This window comes from Chiroxiphia lanceolata, chromosome 2 (assembly GCF_009829145.1).
Source record: "Chiroxiphia lanceolata isolate bChiLan1 chromosome 2, bChiLan1.pri, whole genome shotgun sequence".
In the NCBI taxonomy this organism is placed as follows: domain Eukaryota; kingdom Metazoa; phylum Chordata; class Aves; order Passeriformes; family Pipridae; genus Chiroxiphia; species Chiroxiphia lanceolata.
In genome coordinates this window covers 69414045-69434151 of record NC_045638.1, presented here as the reverse complement: position 1 = coordinate 69434151, position 20107 = coordinate 69414045, and positions in this window count along the sequence as shown.

Below are 20107 nucleotides of genomic sequence, written 5' to 3'. Positions count from 1 at the left end.
TGACATATCCCATCACTGCTGTGATCATGCAATGATGAGCTGGTCACCTTCAGGGCAAGATACAAGATACATTTTGGTTATACTTCATACCACATGCACATTCTTTCACATCTCTGAGACCCTCTTGAGACAGAAAGGAAAATCATGGAACTTTCAAATAGGTCAAACAAGGGAAAAATTAGTCTTGGGGAAAGCAAGCAGATACTTGCACAGTTTACCTGTTTAGGTAGCACTGAAGAAACACTCATTTTACAGCAGCTAACGGTGAAGATGGCTTAAAGGCATTAGTAATAAAGATGTATTATATCCAGCTCAGATTCTAATGCAGTCACTTGTTTTTATTGAGCTGAAAACAGTATTTTACCTGATATTCTTACATGGGAAAAAATACAATATTGATATAACTATTTCTGGGAAATTAAGAACATTCTATAAGATAGTATAAGTCATTAAAAAAATATAAGCTATCACTTTGAGAAATCGCATTCACTTGCAAATACAATTTGGTCCTAAAACTTCATGGATTAATAACTATGGACTTACTGCAGCTGACGTTATTTACAGTCAGTATTTCTTAAATCCTGGAAAGTCTATACATGTTTCCCAAGAAAAATTTTGGTAGGTCTTTTATAGACCAGGTTTGCAATTGACTGACAGAGGTGACTGTGTATATAGAATGCTCATTGACGCTCTACCAGCTCAAAGACCTGTCAGTGTCAAGAAAGTTACTGACACTAGCAGTGATCCTTTCTGTTGCCAAAACAACTCAGAGCTACAGCCAGCAATGACTGGAGGAACAAGTTTTGTACAAACACGTAAGTGGTATGTGCAAATATATGTATATATTAACATTGGTGATACTTTTTTTTTGGGGGGGGGGGACATGCAATGCACAATCAGTGTTATAATAAATTATGTCATGTTTTGTATTTCCAAGTCGTCTCCAGCTGTTTTGAAGCTGTTACACCTAATTATTATGTTACCCTAATCTATACCTTTTTAGCCACTTCAGTGCTAAGAAGGTGATTGAAGGAGGATCCATGTGCTTTTATTTTAATTCTAATTGTATGGAGATACCTTTGGCCAACAAACACTACAGTCAGTATTGTAAAGTAAGAAGAGAGTATTTTTTGTATTAATCCATTGTGATGAATACACTTACAAAAGGAATACAAAATGTAGATAAATTAGAATGTAGAAAAGTTTAAATTAATACCTTTTGATTAAAATTCGTTTACAAATCTGGACACAAATTATTAGAGAAAAAAATTAAAAATAACATAAATGTTTTTAAGTGTTACTCTTTAAGGTGTAAGTCTGAAAAAATTCTATAACTTATGATTTTGGTATAGCTGGAATATGTCTGAAAAAGACTCCTGAATTCTCATTCAGATCCTGTTTTCATGACTTTAGCATCCGTGCTCCTCCTCACCAGGTATAAAGTAAAGAGCAATTTTAATATAATGTAAAGTTTTAGAATTTTATGTAAGGAATTAAAATTCTTTTAATTCAGAAATTAGAAATATTGTGTGCAAGTCTATATACAGTTTCACCATATTGCTACCACTTCAGAAGTAGAATTGTATGTAATGCTTGCTTTGACTGCCTAGGCTCCCCACTAGGACTCAAAAGAAATAAAAGGGTCACCCACTGAGAAGAGACACCACATCTGTGAAGCCTAGTTGGTTTAAGGAACAATTATGAAAACTGACTGGAAAGGGGAAAAAAAGTCAGAAACTGACTCCTACCATAAGGAGTGTGGCACCTTGCTTTACCTTCCTGGAAAAAGGTGGGAATTAGGAGACTTGATTGACTTGAGAGAGGAATTACTTGAAGGCATAGATTTGAAAATGCTTAAAATGGATTCCCCCCAAGTGACAATACGTATAGGATTTCTTTGCCAAATTTTCACCACTTTAAGCACAACAGACTTTTAGTATCTGGAGACTTCAGCAGAACACTGCGATATATGCTCCGGCATCCTGTATCTTTTCCAAACTCCTTTTGGACATATCAATGGATATTTGTACAAATAGTTCTCATTGTTACCTTATACACGAAAAGGATCAACAATCTGATTATTGAAAAATACACACTGTGAATGTCAAAGTGAAACTTCCACTCCGCTCTTTCAATTTTCTTTCAACAAAATAATCTGAAATCTTTCAAAGCTCATCTGCCTTACCCAATATATTTTTGAAACCAGAGAGCTATTGAATGATGAAAAGAACAACTTTTCCAGCATTTCAGATTGTGAAAAATATTTTGTACCTCCCTTTGTTAGAGTGTTTTTTTACCCGTTGAATGACTCAACCCTAAGTTGTCACAATACATGGACATGGGTCGCATACATACTATTATCAAGTTCTTTCCGAGTCCTTTAACACATCAGACTGTATGCAAAACTTGAAATAGACTTTTGAGTGTGGTTTTTCAAACAGTTACTCTAAGGCTTTGGCTGTGCACAAAGACTAAATCTATCCAAGATATTCCTTATTGCTCTTCCGACAGTCACTAGGAAAAGTTTAATCTCAAGTATATCAAGCTTACTCTTAGGAGACGATGATTCAGAGTAGTCAATCAAAAACATTTAATTAATACATGCTGTTCAGTACTTTAGAGGACTAACACGCTCAGGAGATATGCACTATAACCAGTAATATACTCACATTAGAGATTTCCTAAAGGAAGAAAACTTTCTGCACCAGAGCATTATGAAAAATGGAAATAATACATAGGTATGCTGTTTAAATCTTTCACTGTTGTCAAACCTCAACCCTAGCCAGCCACCAAGACCTATGCAGACACTTGCTGACTCCCCCACCAGCAGGATCAGGGAGAGAACTGGAAGAGTAAAAGCTAGAAAACACTTGTGGGTTAAGATAAAGACAATTAAGAGGAAAAGCAAAAGCCATGCACATGAAAAACAAGAAATAAAAGAAAAAGAAGAATGAAAGAAAAACATGAAATTAATTCTCTGCTTTCCATGGGCAGGCACATGTTTACCTATCCCTGGGAGAGCAGGGCCCCATCACACGTAACTGTTACTTGAGAATACAAACACCATCGCTCTAAGCACCACCACCCCCACTACTTCTTCCTCCAACTTTATCTACTGAGCATGATGTCGAATGATATGGAATATCTTTTTGGTCAGTTTAGGTCACCTGTCCTGTCTGTGTCTAGTCCCAACCTCTCATGCACCCTCAACTTCCTTGCCAGTGTGGCAGTAAGAAAAGCAGAAAAGGCCTTGGTTCTATGTAAGCACTACTCAGCAATGAAAACATCACTATATTAGCAACCCTGTGCTCAACACAAATCCAAAACATAGCCCTATACTAGCCACTGTGAAGAAAATTAAGCCTACCCAGCCCAAACCTGCACATCTGCAAACTGGGAAGATGCCTGATCCAACATTCAGTGGATCCAACTGCTATGATACTGCAGTGTTCATCTGGCATTCAACTTAATGAGTTCAGATGCTCCTTCAGTAGACTTCTGGCCTCCCTTTCTCAGGTAACTTCCATCCATGATTTAAGGTATATCTTGTCAAAGGCGGTCAGCATTTGAGCAATTTGAATTCTTTATTGATCACATGAACTTTTGACAATCCGATGCTTCAGAATGCTCTTGGCCTACTGTTGTATACATGTTGATTTGGAGATTCAGAACAAGATGGAGGACAAAATGCAAGCATTCAGTCTCTGCAATCTTACAATTAAAACGGTGTGTACACAAGAAAATGAAATACATCCTACTATGTCAAAGCAGTCGTCCACCACAGGAGGATAGTGTTTTGCTATACTACTGAAAAATTAATAGAGAATTTTTCAGGTAGAAAACTCAGCCCATGTGGGTATAAAGAGAAGACTATGCTGCACATACAAACAGAAGTGCTGTATTTATTAGGAAAAAACCCTCATAAACAACACCTCTAAAGTATCAAAGTATCTTATGTGAAAACTTTATCTTTTTGAACAATAAGTAGCAAATAAGCACAGGGCAAAAAGCCATTTGATTTCATCAACTGAATTGAACTCCTCCACAGACAATTACTTTCCCTTCAGTCTCACAGTTTTCTCAAAACTTAGTATGTTAAAAAGTATAGCTCACTTTGGTTTTTTTCTATTTATGCAAAGTTTATCATGGTAATGCAATCTGCCATTCTTTCCACAGTCACATAGCAAAATATGAAACAGTTGGCTAAAAAAAGCCTGATTCCAAGCTTTCCTTATATGGCACATCATTGGCAAATGCCTCTCCTGGATATCACAAAAATGTAATTATAATGTCATGGAGGTTTATCATTCAGATACAGTCAGTATTAGTCAGTTTGAGTCTCCTGCATGGGACTTTGAGTCTAGACAAACCATGAAAGCAAAGCATCAGCTGACAAAGCTTTTTGCTGTCTCAGTTATCCTCATCAGTCATATGTTAGTGTGTCTGTATCATCCGTCCTGATCCTCTATTTTATCATGAACAAAAATGTATTTTCAAATAGACTAGCCTTTGATATAGTGTCAATGTTGAGAATTTCTGGGATTTCCAAATAGCAAGTTTCTACTCCTTCCTTACAGATATATTGGTAAGACAAATGAACATGCCACAGAATCTGTGTAAACAGTAGCAAAAATAAATGAGAAGCATTTTCAAGGGAGTAAAGAGCAACAGATACTGCCTTGGATTCTGGGAATTTTGTTTAGTATGGTCACTATGCCAAAGCTGTGCACAATCTAGTCACTAGAGTGTTAATGATAAAGATAATTTAATAGTCTGTGACATTATAACTACGAGTCTGTGTAAATAGCAGGACATATTAGGGAGAAGATTAGAATTTGAAGTATGAAGAAATCATTGTGCTCAGTTTGCTATGGACAAAAATGCAAAATTGATGAAAATGCAGACGCATTTTATAGTACAATGAGATCACAGTCTATAAGACCTTTTATCAGTAGGAAGGAAGGACTTTACTCTTAAAACCCCAAAAGCAGAATTATCCTTATGCCCTTGTTTCACTTCTGGATATCTCTTTCTGAAACTTATGTACTATGACGCTGCAAAGCATAAAATGTTAATATTAACACCATTCTGCCAGAGAAAACAGAGTAGAACTTCTACTCTCAATAAAGTTGAGTTTTACCTATGTTATATATATAGAAATACCCAGAATGAGATTGTTTCTTGCAAGCCCTTAATTTGCTTTCAAATGAAAGAAAACTGAAGTATTCACTTATATATTGTATTTCATTTGAGACATTCTAAGTGGATTAGAATATTTTAAGCTTGATATAATACCTCGTGTATTATACTTCATATATATATTATACCTAAAATTACTTATGCCAAAAATTTTATGATAGTTTAAGGAAGAGAAGCTACTTCCACATCATTTACTGAGGCTATCTGTGGCAGTTTAGCTTCTCAGATCATTTGAACATATAGTATTTCAGATGCAAATAGAATAAAAGACAACTCTAAATTATGTGTTATACTTCAGTAATCAAGTGCAGACAAACGAAGTAGGCATTCATGGTCTCAATTTTCTAAGAAGCTGAATAGTTGCTAATTACAGTAGACAGCATTCTATCCCATTTCAAATATCTAGTAATACTTTATCTTTGTTACTAGGAAACCATTAACACATTATAGGGAACATGAAATACCATAGTAATGCATAATTTCATCATTTAGCCTTCCTTTTCACTTATTAACCCTTTAAATGTGTATTTTCCTGTTCTTAGTGAAGAGAGGAAATATTTTCTAGCACCCATGAAAGGTATCATATTTAAGCTAAAAATCCTTTATATATTCACATGGTTAATAATACATTGGCAGTCCAAATTTACACAAGTTAATTTGTTAATATGTCTCAGTGTAGAACAAACCTTTTAGCCATGAAGGATTTCTCTGGGGCTTCTGTGAAACTAAAAGGGTTGACATTTGTTATCCATCGGTGCAGTTTATGTGCTGGTATCACATTTGCTGGAAAATAATTTAAATATGCATAACATCTGAGGTTTTTTTTTTTAAAAGTATGAAATATCAATAATTCATATGTTAAATGAAGTAGGAATTGTCAATTCCATGATACTGTGACTTTGAGAGGAAGGTCATCTCAAGAAGTTCTTGCTGCCTGTTTTAGTCATGGTTCTGAGTTTACAAAATGGGTTGAGTAACCTTAACCCCATATGAATTCACTGATACAATTGACAAAATATAAAGAGCAGCATGTTCCTTTGTGTGGTTGGGAAAAAACAGGCATGTAGGATGTAAAATTTTTTTAAGCCGACATCGTTGATCAACCCCTTAAACTACGACTCTGAGGTTCCACTAACTCAGAATTGGCTGCAGCTTGTTGAGATGTTACTAAATATAAGGTGTGACTTCTGTGCTTTCAGAAATTAATGTGAATAAATCATATAATATTGCAGATATAATTTTCAAATTATGATTTATAATTAATATTGGTAAATAGTTTTGGAAAGCCATACTCATACTACTTATTAAAGAACATCCATCTAAGGAATAACGTTTGAGAAAGATGTGGAATGAGGACTATATACCAAAAAGCAACAACTCGAAAAATGAAGAGTCACTGTGGACAAGCAGCTCAGAATGATATCCTAACATCACTTGTCAGTGTAAATGCAGGACAGTATTTGAGAGGAGTTGAGAGACTATATTTTCCCTCAGTATACATTACCAAACTAGAATATTGCATGTAGCTCTTGTATTTACACCCCTAAAAACTGTAGAAAAATTACAATAGGAACAAGAAATATGACTCATATTATTCAGAGGTAGGCAAATACCCTTTACTTGCAGACTGAAGATATTCAACTTATCAAAAGGAAGTGTAAATGATTGTGTACATGTAAACAGAATTTTCTTGGAGATAAAGTATTAGATGAGAAAGGGTTCTGTTTGGACAAAGTTTTAAATATGCAGTTCCATAAGTTGCTGAGACATTTCAGCTTCTAAAGACATTACTTCCTGTAAATAATTTCAGTCTTACCCAATAAGAATTATTTGTATAAAAAATAAATGTAGTCCCACAAATGTAAGAAACAATAATCTAGGTTTCCTGGATTTTGAAGTTGGATGCAATTGTTCTTTTTCATCTTTAAATAAAAAAAAAAAAGATGTAGTCTTATGAATGTATTTGTAGATGAGAAAGCAAAACATGTAGAACATATAAAAGTCTATGCCATTCCTTAAAATATCATCTACTTTCCATCTGCTATATAAGCAGGTTTTTAAATTGTTACAGAAAATAAAAAGATAACAGAGAAAAGTGTTCTAGTATCTCATTAATCAAATCCTTCAGAAATTCAGGCTGATTTTACCAACAAAATGTATCATCAATTTATCAGAAAGTACATTGCTATGATAAAAAATAAGGTGCACTTCTAACTTTAAGAATAAGAAACCATCTAAGAGGTGCTTATTCTCAGGCAAGTGTTATTTTTTCCGATTTGCTGACATGAGAAGTAGTGTCAATGAAGATCCACTTTGGTAAATAACAGGAATGTGTGTACAAACATGCAGTGCTCAGCTTTTCAGTGTTGTCCATTAGAATTTGAATTATGACTGAATATCTCTTGATGATTTATTATTTATTGGTGTTTGTATAAATAAAAAAGAACCCTTAAGAATACAGGTGCACTAGTACAGAACAATAGCACTGTGTTATTCACCCTGAACTTTCTTTACAAAAATTGTTAGCAACATGTCATATTTATGACATTCAGAAGAAAGGATCAGTGTAATAAACCTGCAACACAGAGTGCTGGCAAGAGACTGATTGTTTTTTTCCTGGCACAACTCACACAATCTGGATAATGGCCACCATATTGACTTTCACAGTGTAGGCTGTGAGAGGACAAGATGCTAATCTTATAATGTTTGTACAGTGACTCATCTTCCACATAAGTAATAGAAGCAGAGAAGGAGTAATGTCTTTGTAGTAAGTCTTTTCGCAGGAGACATTGGCAGAATCTGTGGGGTGAAATATAGGTGGCAGCAGGGGAATGAAGAGAAATTAAAAAATACGAGTAAAAAAGGAGGATGGGTACAATTGCTGAGTTTTGCAGTTCCATCTTTGTTCTTCCACAAAAATTAAGATTATTAATCCCCTGCTCTCTTAGCCATGGCTAATGATAAGAGTGGAGATTTAAGCACAGCAAATCTCCACATTCCAGAATAATAAAAGCTATTATGGCCTTCACAGTCTCAACTTTTCTTTGAAGAAAAGAGGAATAATGTAAAGTATGAGCCTGGATCGTGCAGGAGACTGAAAGAATAGTTAGGGAAGGAAGGATGAGGGAAACTGGGTTAGTTGCAGTAGATAGTGGTGTAGGACAGAGCAGTGATTGGTTTATGGAAGATCTCAGTGCATCAGGCAGGTTTAAGCAATACCAGAGTGTCAAGAATTGCAATAGGACATCTACAGGTGTTGTAGGGTGTTGGCATGAGCATATGTGAGTACATGGTATTGGATCATGCATTTGTTTTCAAGAGCTGGGTTGCCACTATACTAGGATTGAAAATAGGAGCCCTGGTATGGGAAACACTAGTGTTCTCTCTCTTTCTCTATCCTTGCTCTTCAGCTGCTTGCTGCTTCCCCATGGTTGCTCACTGTAAGACTGGTGAAAGAGAAGGCAGGAAAAAACACATGACTGGATGAAAGGAGGATGCTAAAGGAAAGGAAAAACTATTGAGTAATGTCAACAGCCCTGATGAATGTCTAGCATTTCAGCAGGGCTGCTAGAGATGTGAAATGCATGTTATTTGGCAGATTAGAAAATAAATCTAAGTCTGGCAAATGCTGTTGCCTGTTGCAGTCTTTCTCCTTTTCCATGGAAGGTTTTTAAGATTAGCTGTTGATGCAAGAAGTGTGTATGGGTTAAACAAAGGGAGCTAGTCATCAGAAGGAGGAGTCCAAGTGAAACACTCAGCATCAGTCCTGAAGGAAGTGATAAAAAGACGTAGTAAAGAGCTAGTGTGATCAAAACTTTGAGTGTCCAAAAGAGTAAGAACGGAAGTGAAAAAGACTGTTCATCAGATATTTTGGACAGGAAAGCAGGCTTGCTATTGATTATACCAAAATTGAACTTCACATGACCTTTAAAGCACATACTGATTTCCTATTTAGAAGGCACTTGGGAGATGTGGGAAAACCACAAACTGATGAGGAAACATTACATTAATAAGAGGGTTCAGTGAATGACAGCAAGTGGGAGTAGAGTAAATATATGATCTGCTGGGATGGCAGGCACAGAAGAAAGGATCTTTGAAGGAAGCAGCATGGTGCTATGGAGAATCACTTAACTTTAAAGAGCTACTACTTTACTACTTTAAAGAGCAGGAATGTTTTGGAGAAGGCCTGCATAACTTCATGCTGTCACCAGAGAGAGGAGTTTGGAGAATATTTCAGACATTCCTAGGGATATGCAAAGGAGCATTTGTAGGAAAACGGAATTAATGAAACAGTTTCCACGGACCCTAGTCTGTGGAAACGGCTAGACAGCAGCAGGAGATATTGAACAAGAACAAAGAAATACACCAAAAGCATGTGAACAGAAAGAGACTAGAGTAGGAAATAACCTTGTGTCAGCAGAAAAGCTGTTCAACAAAATGGAACAGGAGACCCATGGGAAGGACTAGAAAAAGATTGCCAGAAAAATCTCAAATGAAAAGGAATAAAATTACAAAGGTACACATGAAATACATTTTCATATAAAATATTTCATATAAATCTTACTCAAGAAATATTTGGGGCTTTGTGTTTACCTAAACACATGATTTTTAAGGAATAGGAATTGTATGACTGTTTGTATTTCATAGTATATCTGCTATTCTGAGGTCCTCATCTTGACTGAGGCCTTTGAAGGTTAAATACTATGCATACTACACTATAGCATACCAAAATTATACGACAGTAATTTTATTACTTCTGTACAACAGCTAGTCTGGAAATAATATTGGTGTATTCCTTGTGTTTGTGCATGTAAAATAATTTCAGACCCACATATACAGACTTAATTCATTTGGATCTGGAAAATACACCTGGGGTGCTTTGGGCACCCTGCCACCAGGGCTATATGTGAGCTAGAGCAAATCTGCTCACAGTTATCTTTCTAGTTGCTGTAACAGAGGCACAGAAGTCCTTTGCCTCCCTTTTAGCCATGATACAGCATTTAGCAAATATGTCAGAATCATCTGAATAGTGGATCTTTCGTGTTCAGTATTCTAGATTCGCTTTGTTTCCTGAATGTCTCTTGAAAACCAAAGAGGTCACAAAGGACAAGGAGTATCCAGGATTAAAGCAGGCTTGCTTTGCTGAAAGTTTGGATTAAAATTGTTCTACTTCAGTCTTTTAACTTGATTCTTGATTTCTCTTTGTACAAAATCAAGAACTTAGTCTTATCATTCCTGACCACGACATTAATGCTTAACAAATAATTATTAGCAAAAATATCATTAGGCAAAAGAAATAAAAATAAGAAGAATTGCATCTGTATGCAGAGAGAAAAAAAGAAACTAGAGCAAGAGAACCTAATTTAAAAGTGAAGAGGAAGAAAATTAGTGATGATATAATTGCTGAGGTACTGACTACTCAGTTTTTAATGAGGAAAAAACTGGGGGAAGTAAGTATAATTAGGAAGTAATGAAGCCTCTCTAAATACAGCTGTTTATAAAATAGAGGTAAGCAGATGCTGGAATGTACAATGGCTATATTCACCATCATATTGTTTTGTACAGAAAGTACTGACGGAGGCCAGATTTTCTTCTGCTTAGACTGCCCTGATTATATATTCAAGGAGCACAAGAGTTATATAGGGATTTCTAGATAAATTACACACAGAATTTAACCTAAAATAATCTAAGGCAAATTGTCTAATTTACTGACAATGTTCGTAAAGAAATGAGAGAATACCAGAGAGATTATTCTGGCATTAAACATTTATAAAAAGTTTTTTTCTGGTAAGTAATGTTTGTTAACACATGTTGTCTTCTAAAAGAGCAAGTGGGTACTTATTCAAAGTTTGGAAACAATGGCTGCTGTATATCTGAAAATGGTTCTGTAGCTTTGTAGTTTCAGTTAATTTCTTGGTGGATTATAGACAGTTTCTTATATAAGGCATAGCATTTGCTATCTCCACTGACATTCCCATCAGGCAGGAATGAATATTGAAATGTGTATTTTAGAGAAGCTTACTTACCTTTAAGAATTTTCTTCCAAGTTCATATTTGTGGGCATCTAAAAAAATAAATGTAAAGAAATTCTTAATGTTTTCTGAAATTTCAGGTCCCTGGAAAGTTGCCAGTATTATTCCAATTTACAAGAAGGCCATGAAGGTAGACCCAGAGAACTATAGATCTGTTAGTCTAATGTTAGTTGATTCCTGGAAAAATTATGAAGATCATATTGGGTGCTATTGAATGACATTTAAAGAAAAAACTCTATCATCAAGCATGGCGAACATGGGTTCCTTAAGGAAAAATTCTGTTTAACTAATTTGATGTCCTTCTATGATAAGGTCACCCAGCCAGTGGATGAGGGGAACTTAGTGAATACATTTTTTCTGGATTGTAATAAGACTTTTGATACTGTCCCTTACGGCATTCTTCTGGACATGGTGCACCGAGTGAAGAACTGGCTGAAGGGCAGGACTTAAAGGACTGTAGAGAATGGGGCTACATCTGACTGGCAACTGGCTACCAGCAGAATTCTAGGGGTCAATTCTAGGGCTGGTTCCATTTAATATTTTTATCAATGATCTAGACACGGGAGTTTAATGCACCATTAACAAGTTTGCTGATGATAACAAACTGGGAGGTGCTGCTGAGTCTCAAGCAACAAGAGGCCTTGCAGAGGGATCTAGAGAGACTGGAGCATTTAGCAGCCATCAGTGGCATGAAATTTAGCAATTTCAAATGCTAGATTCTGCCACTAGAATGGAGTAACACCAGTCACAAGATTAAATTGGGAGAGGAGTTGCTGGAGAGCAGTCCTACAGATCTGGTGGTACTGGTTGATAACAGGCTCGTTACAAGTCAATCTTGTACCCTGGGAGACAGGAGAGCAAACTGTATTGTAGAGCCTGTCAAATACAGCATCACCAGCCAGGTAAAAGAGGTGATTATCACAATATATTCAGTGCTGCTGCAGTCTCACCTTGAACGCTGTGTGCAGTTCTGAGCACCATAGTTTAAGAAGGATGTGAAGGTCCTTGAATGCATTCAGAGGAGGGCAACAAAGGTGGGGAAAGGGCTGGAAGGCATGTCCTATGAGGAGCAGCAAAGTACTCTGGGCTTGTCTAGTTTGGAGAAAAGGAGTCTGAGGGGTGACTTTGTTGCTCTCTACAGATTCTTGAAGAGGGGAAGAGGGAGGTGCTGAGCTCTTCCCGCTGGTGTACAGTGCCAGGACACATGGGAATATTTCAAAGCTGTGTCAGTCAGGGTTAGATTTTAAATTAGAAACCATTACTTTACTGAGAGGGTAGTCAGACACTGGAACAGGCTTCCTAGAGAGGTGATTGACACCCCAAGCCTGTCAGTGTTTGAGGCATTTGGACCATGTCCTTAACAACATGTTTTACCTTTTGGTCAGCCCTGGAATGGTCAGGTGATTGCACTAGATGATCACTCTAAGTCCCTTCAAACTGAAATATTCTGTTCTGTTCTATTCTATTCTATTCTATTCTATTCTATTCTATTCTATTCTATTCTATTCTATTCTAAATAATCTCCTACACAGGCCATTCTCTGATTTCAGATTCTAACAGATGAAATCTAACAGGTACAAATTTCATAGTCTGTTTCTACATATAATGCAAGAGACTGTAAGAGAATTCACAAGGGATATAAACAAAAATAATCTCATACATAGCAAACTGCAAGGATCAAATTAAGGCAGGAATATTACCTTCAGTATGCTAAAATTTCACCCAGAGAATTAACAGTCATATAAATGTATGGTGGTATCAACATTCACAGGGTGTTTAGGAATTGGTAACATTGAAAATTACTTGCCTGTATTCTCTTGATAGTCAGTAAACAAGACAAATACCAGCTTTAGATGCAAGAAAATCCAAAGAGAGTGGGTAAGCCCTTTGTACCTGTTCATCTGAAAAAAAAAATTTGGATCAGTGTTGTTTTATAGTTAAAAAGGTGGTTTACATTTTAAAGGCTGGTTTACGCTTCATATGAAGCACAGACAGTTGCAAGTTTCATTTTACATTCCCAGGTCTCAAAAGACAAATTCAGTTCTCATGTCACACAAAACTGCCCCTGTGCCTAAGTTCTTCTTCATTTATGTTCAAGACTGTGCAACTGTAAAAAACACTAAAATTTTCTCTTGCAAATAAAACCCATTTATTCTAGGAAGTAATATTTGCACAGTGCCTATTATGACAGGATGTATCTCTAATTGGTGTCACTGGTAACATTTAAAACACAAACATCTAATGTACCAAATAAAAATGGTACTATCCAATTCAATATCAAATAAATACAAAATGAAGCAATAATGCTATTTATCCTCTCATAATTCATTAAACTAATCAATAAAATTTAACAAATTTTTATCAATTATAGAATAAGAGTGGATGGAGATCAAGAATATGAATTAAGTTGAACCTAAATAGGTTGAACTGAAATCCAGACTTAAGTCCTTGAACTCTTGAACCCCCCAGATCCAAACATTGCCTTGTACTGTCTTCTGTGCATATAAATTCTGCAATATGATATGTTAAGGCAAGAAAGGTGGTACAGTTTGGGAGTTCTGCTATGACTGAAAACCTCTTACCTTCTTAAGCACTTTTCATGGCTTAGCTCCAGCCAGTGGCTGAAGACCATGCAGCTGCTCACTCCCTTCTCACAGTGGGGTGGGGTAGAGAACTGAAATGGTTAAAGTGAGAAAACACACCAGTTGAGATAAAGACAATTTAATTGGAAAAGCAAAGGCTGCATTCACAAACAAAGCAAAACGGGGAATTCAGTCACCACTTTCCATGGGCAGGCAGGTGTTCAGCCTGCCTGGAGAACAGGGCTCCATCATGCATAAGAGTGACTCAGGAAGACAAACATCATAAGTTCAAGTGTCTCCCTTCCTCTTTCTTCTCCCAGCTGTTATTGTTGAAGATGACATTATACAGTATGGAATATTCCTTTGGTCAACTGGGATCAGCTGTCCTACCTGCGTCCAACTCCTTGTGCACCCCCAGCCCACTCACTGGAGGGGTGGGGTAAGAGGTAGAAAATTCCTTGACACTGTGTAAGCCCTGTTCAGTAGTAACTAAAACATCCCTGAATTATCAACACTGTTTTTAGAACAAACGAAATCTCACAGAAGAATGAATATTGTAGGGAGGGTTTTGTTGTTGTTGTTGTTTTAATTTTGAATTGAGTTTTTTACTACTTCTGTTTGTTGTACTGATACCTCTGCTGCCACACTCCTAAACAAGGAGATCCTACTGTCAGCCTCCTTCAGGTCTCAGAATTCTTGGTGTGGAAAGGACACATTGGACAGTCCTTCTTTTGTGAGATGAACAACACTTCTGAGCTCTCTTGAGGGTCACCTTGCCATGTGCAGATGATCCCTACCCAGGACATAAAGGATGTAATTTGCCAGTCTTTCTCTTCTGGCCCTTCAGTGGTAGATGAAGAAGGTCTGTCCCTCTGAAGTCCTCAGGGAATGCTGGGCTGTTCATGGATATTCCTTACTGGAGACTCACCAACAAAGACAACCTCATACATTGCATACTTCAGTTCATCAGATTTGCACATTTGACAGAATTTGTGATGTGTGGTTGCTACTAGATACCTTAAGAAGCTACAGACCAGAGTATGCTGGTATTTTTTTGTGGATTTTGGGGTTTGTTGTTGTGGTTTTCTGGGGAGATGGGGGGAAGATCTCGTGCATTATATTTATGCCAAAAAAGTATACGGTAAAAAAATAAAAGATTTATTTTGCAATTGGTTTTCAGTTTTAGCATTCTGCTTTCACAGAAACCAGTTTTTCTTGATTATCAGGAACAAGTAAGCAAAGACTATCCCTAACTGATCTGTCATTCTGGCACCTACGTCCTCTTTGGCAGTAGTATAGTGCAAATAAAGAGTGGGCAAGCTTAATTCTTTTTGTAAACTGTAATTCCCAAATGACAGGTGAATAAATTTTACATACTTGCTTTTATTTTCAACTATGTCTCAACTATGATTCAGAAAAGTAAAAAGGAAAATATTCTTAAAAGATCATCTCACTAAATTTACTCTTTAGTTCTTTCAAGAAACATATGTTTATTAAAAAGGTGGAGCTTCATAGGCACAGCAAACCAATTAAGAAAGACCACAGACAACTAACTACCACAGGAACCCCTGGATTCAAGGAGTTGCCTTTAATACTATGCTACTGGTGCTGTGAGCCAAGAAGGGTAACTATTGTTCTGTTCTTCACATCACTCTTTGTTGCTGAACTTATGGTGTCCACCTCCTTCCCATAACTCTTTTCTTTCCCTCTTGCTATTGCTACGCTCAGCAGTCTCCAACCTCTGCTTTCTGAGGGTGCCCAGCTGGCCTTCAGGAAATGCATAATCTCCCTCCAAAATGTCCTACCTAACCCACTCAATTTCTTCTTAAGATAAAATAACAGACTGACCAAGATCAATCAGTGAAGAGAACACACATTATCTGTCATGGGTGAATATGTTGCTACTTGATATGAATTTGGTGCACCCTGCCCTTCTGTATGACAAAATATTGAAGATGGTAGAAGGGATGAATAGAAGATCATCTGCCATGCATTTAAAGTTAGTTTATCAACATAACATTTAACTTCACGTTTTGAGAATTAGGACCTATAATTTCTCTCTGTGACCTCTCAGCCCACTCTCCATATAATTTATAATTTGACTTTTATTTCCATTCTATTATAAGAAAACATAGAGAGATTGTGTAGATGGAGCCTTAAAAATTATTTTACAGAATGTTTAACTGTCCACAGCAGTACAACAAATGTATATGATAAGTACAATAGCTTTAGTTAATCCTATTTCTTAAAAAAAGAAAACACCTAATCTTTCTCTTATCCTCCTGGAAAACCAATGCCAAAAGTGCTAACACAGTCATCCTTCCTGGTCTTCTATGATTCAGTCTCTCTGCTTTCAGCAGTAAGACCTGGTCCATCTCACCTGCCTTTGGATTTTTAGCTAAAATTCTAAGTGCATGGTGGTGTACAGTGACTCTGAAATGCCTCTGTAGTCAACAAAGAAAGATATTTTCAAAGGGTGACCCAGAATTTCAGTAGGCATCTCACTATGTGGGGATTATAGAGGGATGTGCAAACACTTGGCTTCTAGCCTAGATAATTCAGTTAAGTCTCTAAAGTCAGGTGGAATGGATCCTTGATGCATTCTCATACCTCCTACCAGTGTAGGCATGTGGCAGTTTTCTGGCTCAAAAGGTATTAGTGAGAACAGCTAGCAAAGCATGCATTGGACAAATGAAATAGGAGTATTAGCAATCCTCCTTTTTCTGACTATTCCCTTATTTCCCTATATTACCTGCAAGACCCACAAAAGTCAAATACTGTAGGTTGTTTGGGTTTTTTTTATTTTGTTTTTGCATTCATTGGAAGAAAAATTAAATGTGTATTTGCCTGTTTCTCAACTGCATTTCACTGGTTATCTAGGGTTTTGATTTTGCTACACTCTGAAAGCTCATAATACCAGGAAACCTTAACTTGACATTAGCAATAATTCTTACCACTGAATATAGACATTACTTAAAAGAAGGATGATAGAATTTTGTCAAAATGTGACTTTTTCTGCAAGTAGTGAAGTGAAAATGTAACCACATTCAGGTAATACAGAAAAATGCAAATACAGGATATAGATAAAGTTGTTCCAGAAGATTCTGACTTGCTGAAACAGAAGAGCTGTATAAAAAAGAACATGTCCGAAGAGTGAGAACAAATAAATCAAACAGTGAGAACAAATAAATCATGAATAGTTCATTAAAAGGGGTGGTGTAGGTTTCATTGTCAGTAATTTCAAATGATACTAAGAAGTATGTGACGGGTGCTGTAGAAAAAAAATTCATGACACTAGGCATAATTCTCTTAACCCGATTATTGAGAGTTGTTGGACGTGTGCAGCCATTGAGAGGTGTTTTACTTCTCTAAAATCCAGATTGTCTACTTCAGGTCAGAGTAATCTGCTCTAGTTTTAGCAACCAAGCTAACTAATTTAGATGCCTAAGTCAGAGTCAGTAAGAACAGATGTTCTCCATAGCTAGTGAACAGAAATAGGCATCTACAGTGAACAGAACAACTCATCCTGAGGCACTTAAGGACCCTTGACAATGTCATTAACGACCTGGATGATGCAGCACAGCGTACCCTCAGCAAGACTGCAGATGACACTGAGCTGGGAGAAGTCACTGACACACCAGAGGCTTGTACTGCCAACCAGAGACATATCAGCTGGAGAAATGGGCTGACAGGGACCTCATGTTGTTCATCAATGAGAAGCACAAAGCCTTGCACCTCGGGAGGAACAATCTTAGGCACGAGTACATGCTGGAGGACACCTGGCTGGAAAGCAGCACTACAATAAAAGTCCCAGGGATCCTGGTGGACACCATGTTGGACATGAACGAGCAATGTACCCTTTTGGCAAAGGTGAATCATGTCCTGGGCTGCATTAGGAGGGGTGTTGCCAGCAGGTCAAGGGAAGTGATATTTTCTCTCTACCTGGTACTGGTGAGGCCACACCTGGAGTGCTGTGTCTCGTTCTGGGCTTCTCAGTACAAAAGAGATATGGACATGCTGGAGACAGTCCAGCAAAGGACCATAAAGATGACTAAGAGAATGAATCAACTGAAATGAGAAGAGATTGAGGTTGTTCAACCTGGAGAATAAAAGGCTGAGGAGGAATTTTATTAATGTATATGTATGCCTGAAGGGATGGTGTAAAAAAAATTGAGCGAGACCCTATCTGGTATTGCCCAGTGAAAGGATCAGAGGCAATGGGAAAAAATAAACACAGGAGATTTCCTCTGAATATGAGGAAACACGTTTTCACTGTGAGAGTGATTGAGCACTGGCACAGGTTGCCCAAGGAGGTTGTGGAATCTCCCTACTTGAAGATATTTAAAAGCCATCTGGATGTGGTCCTGGACAACTACATCTTTTTAAACTTCACCTTATTCTTAGTAAATGTTATTCCTGTAGCTAATTTAGTTTGTAAGTGGCAATTTTGCAAACTTCTTTGAAGTAGCTTTAAAAACAAAAGCACAGAGAAGTTAGTCAACATAAAGTGTAATTTTGCACTGGATTCTCTTCCTAAGGTATACATGTAACAAAACATTTGTTTGAAACTACTCACTAAACTGGCATTACTTAAAGCTTTGTAAATACCAAACTAAGGCAAAATTACCGTGTAAGTTTCCTGAATTGTTAAAGTGCTTCCTTACTTTGTTCATGTACATAGGATCAGCTAGCACAAAGAATCATAATTTCTCAGCTGAAAGTTACGATTCCCATCGATGACCCTCCTCAGCTGAAATCCAGTCTCTGTCATTGAGAAAAAGAGTCATTCAGGCTGCAAGTGATCCCGGGAGGTCTTAAGTCCAACCTGTTCAAAGTAGAGTCAACAGTGAATTTAGATCAAGTTGCTGAGGGGATTTTCCCACAGCAAATCCATACCGACTGTTCTGAATTACCTCATTTTTCTCCATGCACCCAAAAGTGGCTTTCAAGCAGACTTGTTTAATGATTTTCTTAGGGAATAGCCTGAAGTTCTCTGTAGTGTGCTTCTTTTTACTTTTGAGTACAGTACAATTGCTTTTCTCCAGTCATCAGGAACCTCCCTGTTGCAATCTCTATGATCATTCAAAGATAATAAAAGTACCACCCTCTCCATCCTTAGAGGTGTCTTATTTTGTTCCATGGATTTTGATGGATCAAGATTTTTAAGGATCAGTTCTTTTCCACCACTCTTATTTCCACTCCTCCTTAAACTCTGACCCTAGGCACAAAGGCATAAACCCAGACCCTGGGCACAAAGGCACAAACACAGACTAAGGCCCCCGCAATTAACACTTCCCAACTGTGCACACACTAAGTGGAAATTGAAGTGAGGCAACTTCCTGTATCACTCATACATTATCATAAAAAGACATCTAACTGTGTAATAGAGATGGGGTTCTTAAGTAAGTGTTCTATTAGAAACTTATACTGAGAGTGATCTAATTTTATTCAGTTTGACTGTATTTAACTTATTTATTTAATATACTTAACTTACAGCTTAACTGTATAAAAATGTAGTCATGACAGTATAAACAACCTCATCACACAGAAAGGTAGAATAAAAAGGAATGAAAGTGCAGCTACTGGTACAAAGAAAAGCCAGAAATATTCACCTCTCGCTCAGTCTAAGCTGACAGAGAATAAACTACTTAGCTGGACATCAGCACCCTTGGACAGTTTTAAAACTCATGAAGACAGACACCTGCAATAAACAAGCCATAACTCTAACCTAGAACCAACAAATAGTCTTTTGGGTGTTCTTGTTGATCACAGAAGCAGCATGGTGGTGACAGCCTTTGAGACAATCCATTATTTGATGAATGTAGACTTCAACAGCAGTTTTAGCTTAACAACAATCATAAGTGACTCCAAACCAGATGTGTACAATATGGAGAGTAAAGCATACAGTGAAGCTAGGACCTATTTCAGGCAGCATTGCCAGCCAAATAAATGCATGTCAGACTGTATCCTTAGCTTAATAAGATTTAGATACCTGAAGTCAGACCCGACATATCCCATCTCTTTTGTGTGCACAAAGTAACCCTGTAAGTTCCTATGTGTAAAATATTTGAAGCTCTATAAAAAAAACCAAAGACACATCAATAATGTTTTCTGATATTTCTGTGCATGTTATGTGTAAATAATCAACTTGTGAGAGGCTTATTGCAGCTAATGGTAAGTGATTTTCAAATACAGATTTACAAAGTTCCAGCCGAAGATAAGATAATTCCAAGGCACGTACCAAATACATAGTTATGGGATAACACTTGCAGATTCACAATTTTTGGATGAGAA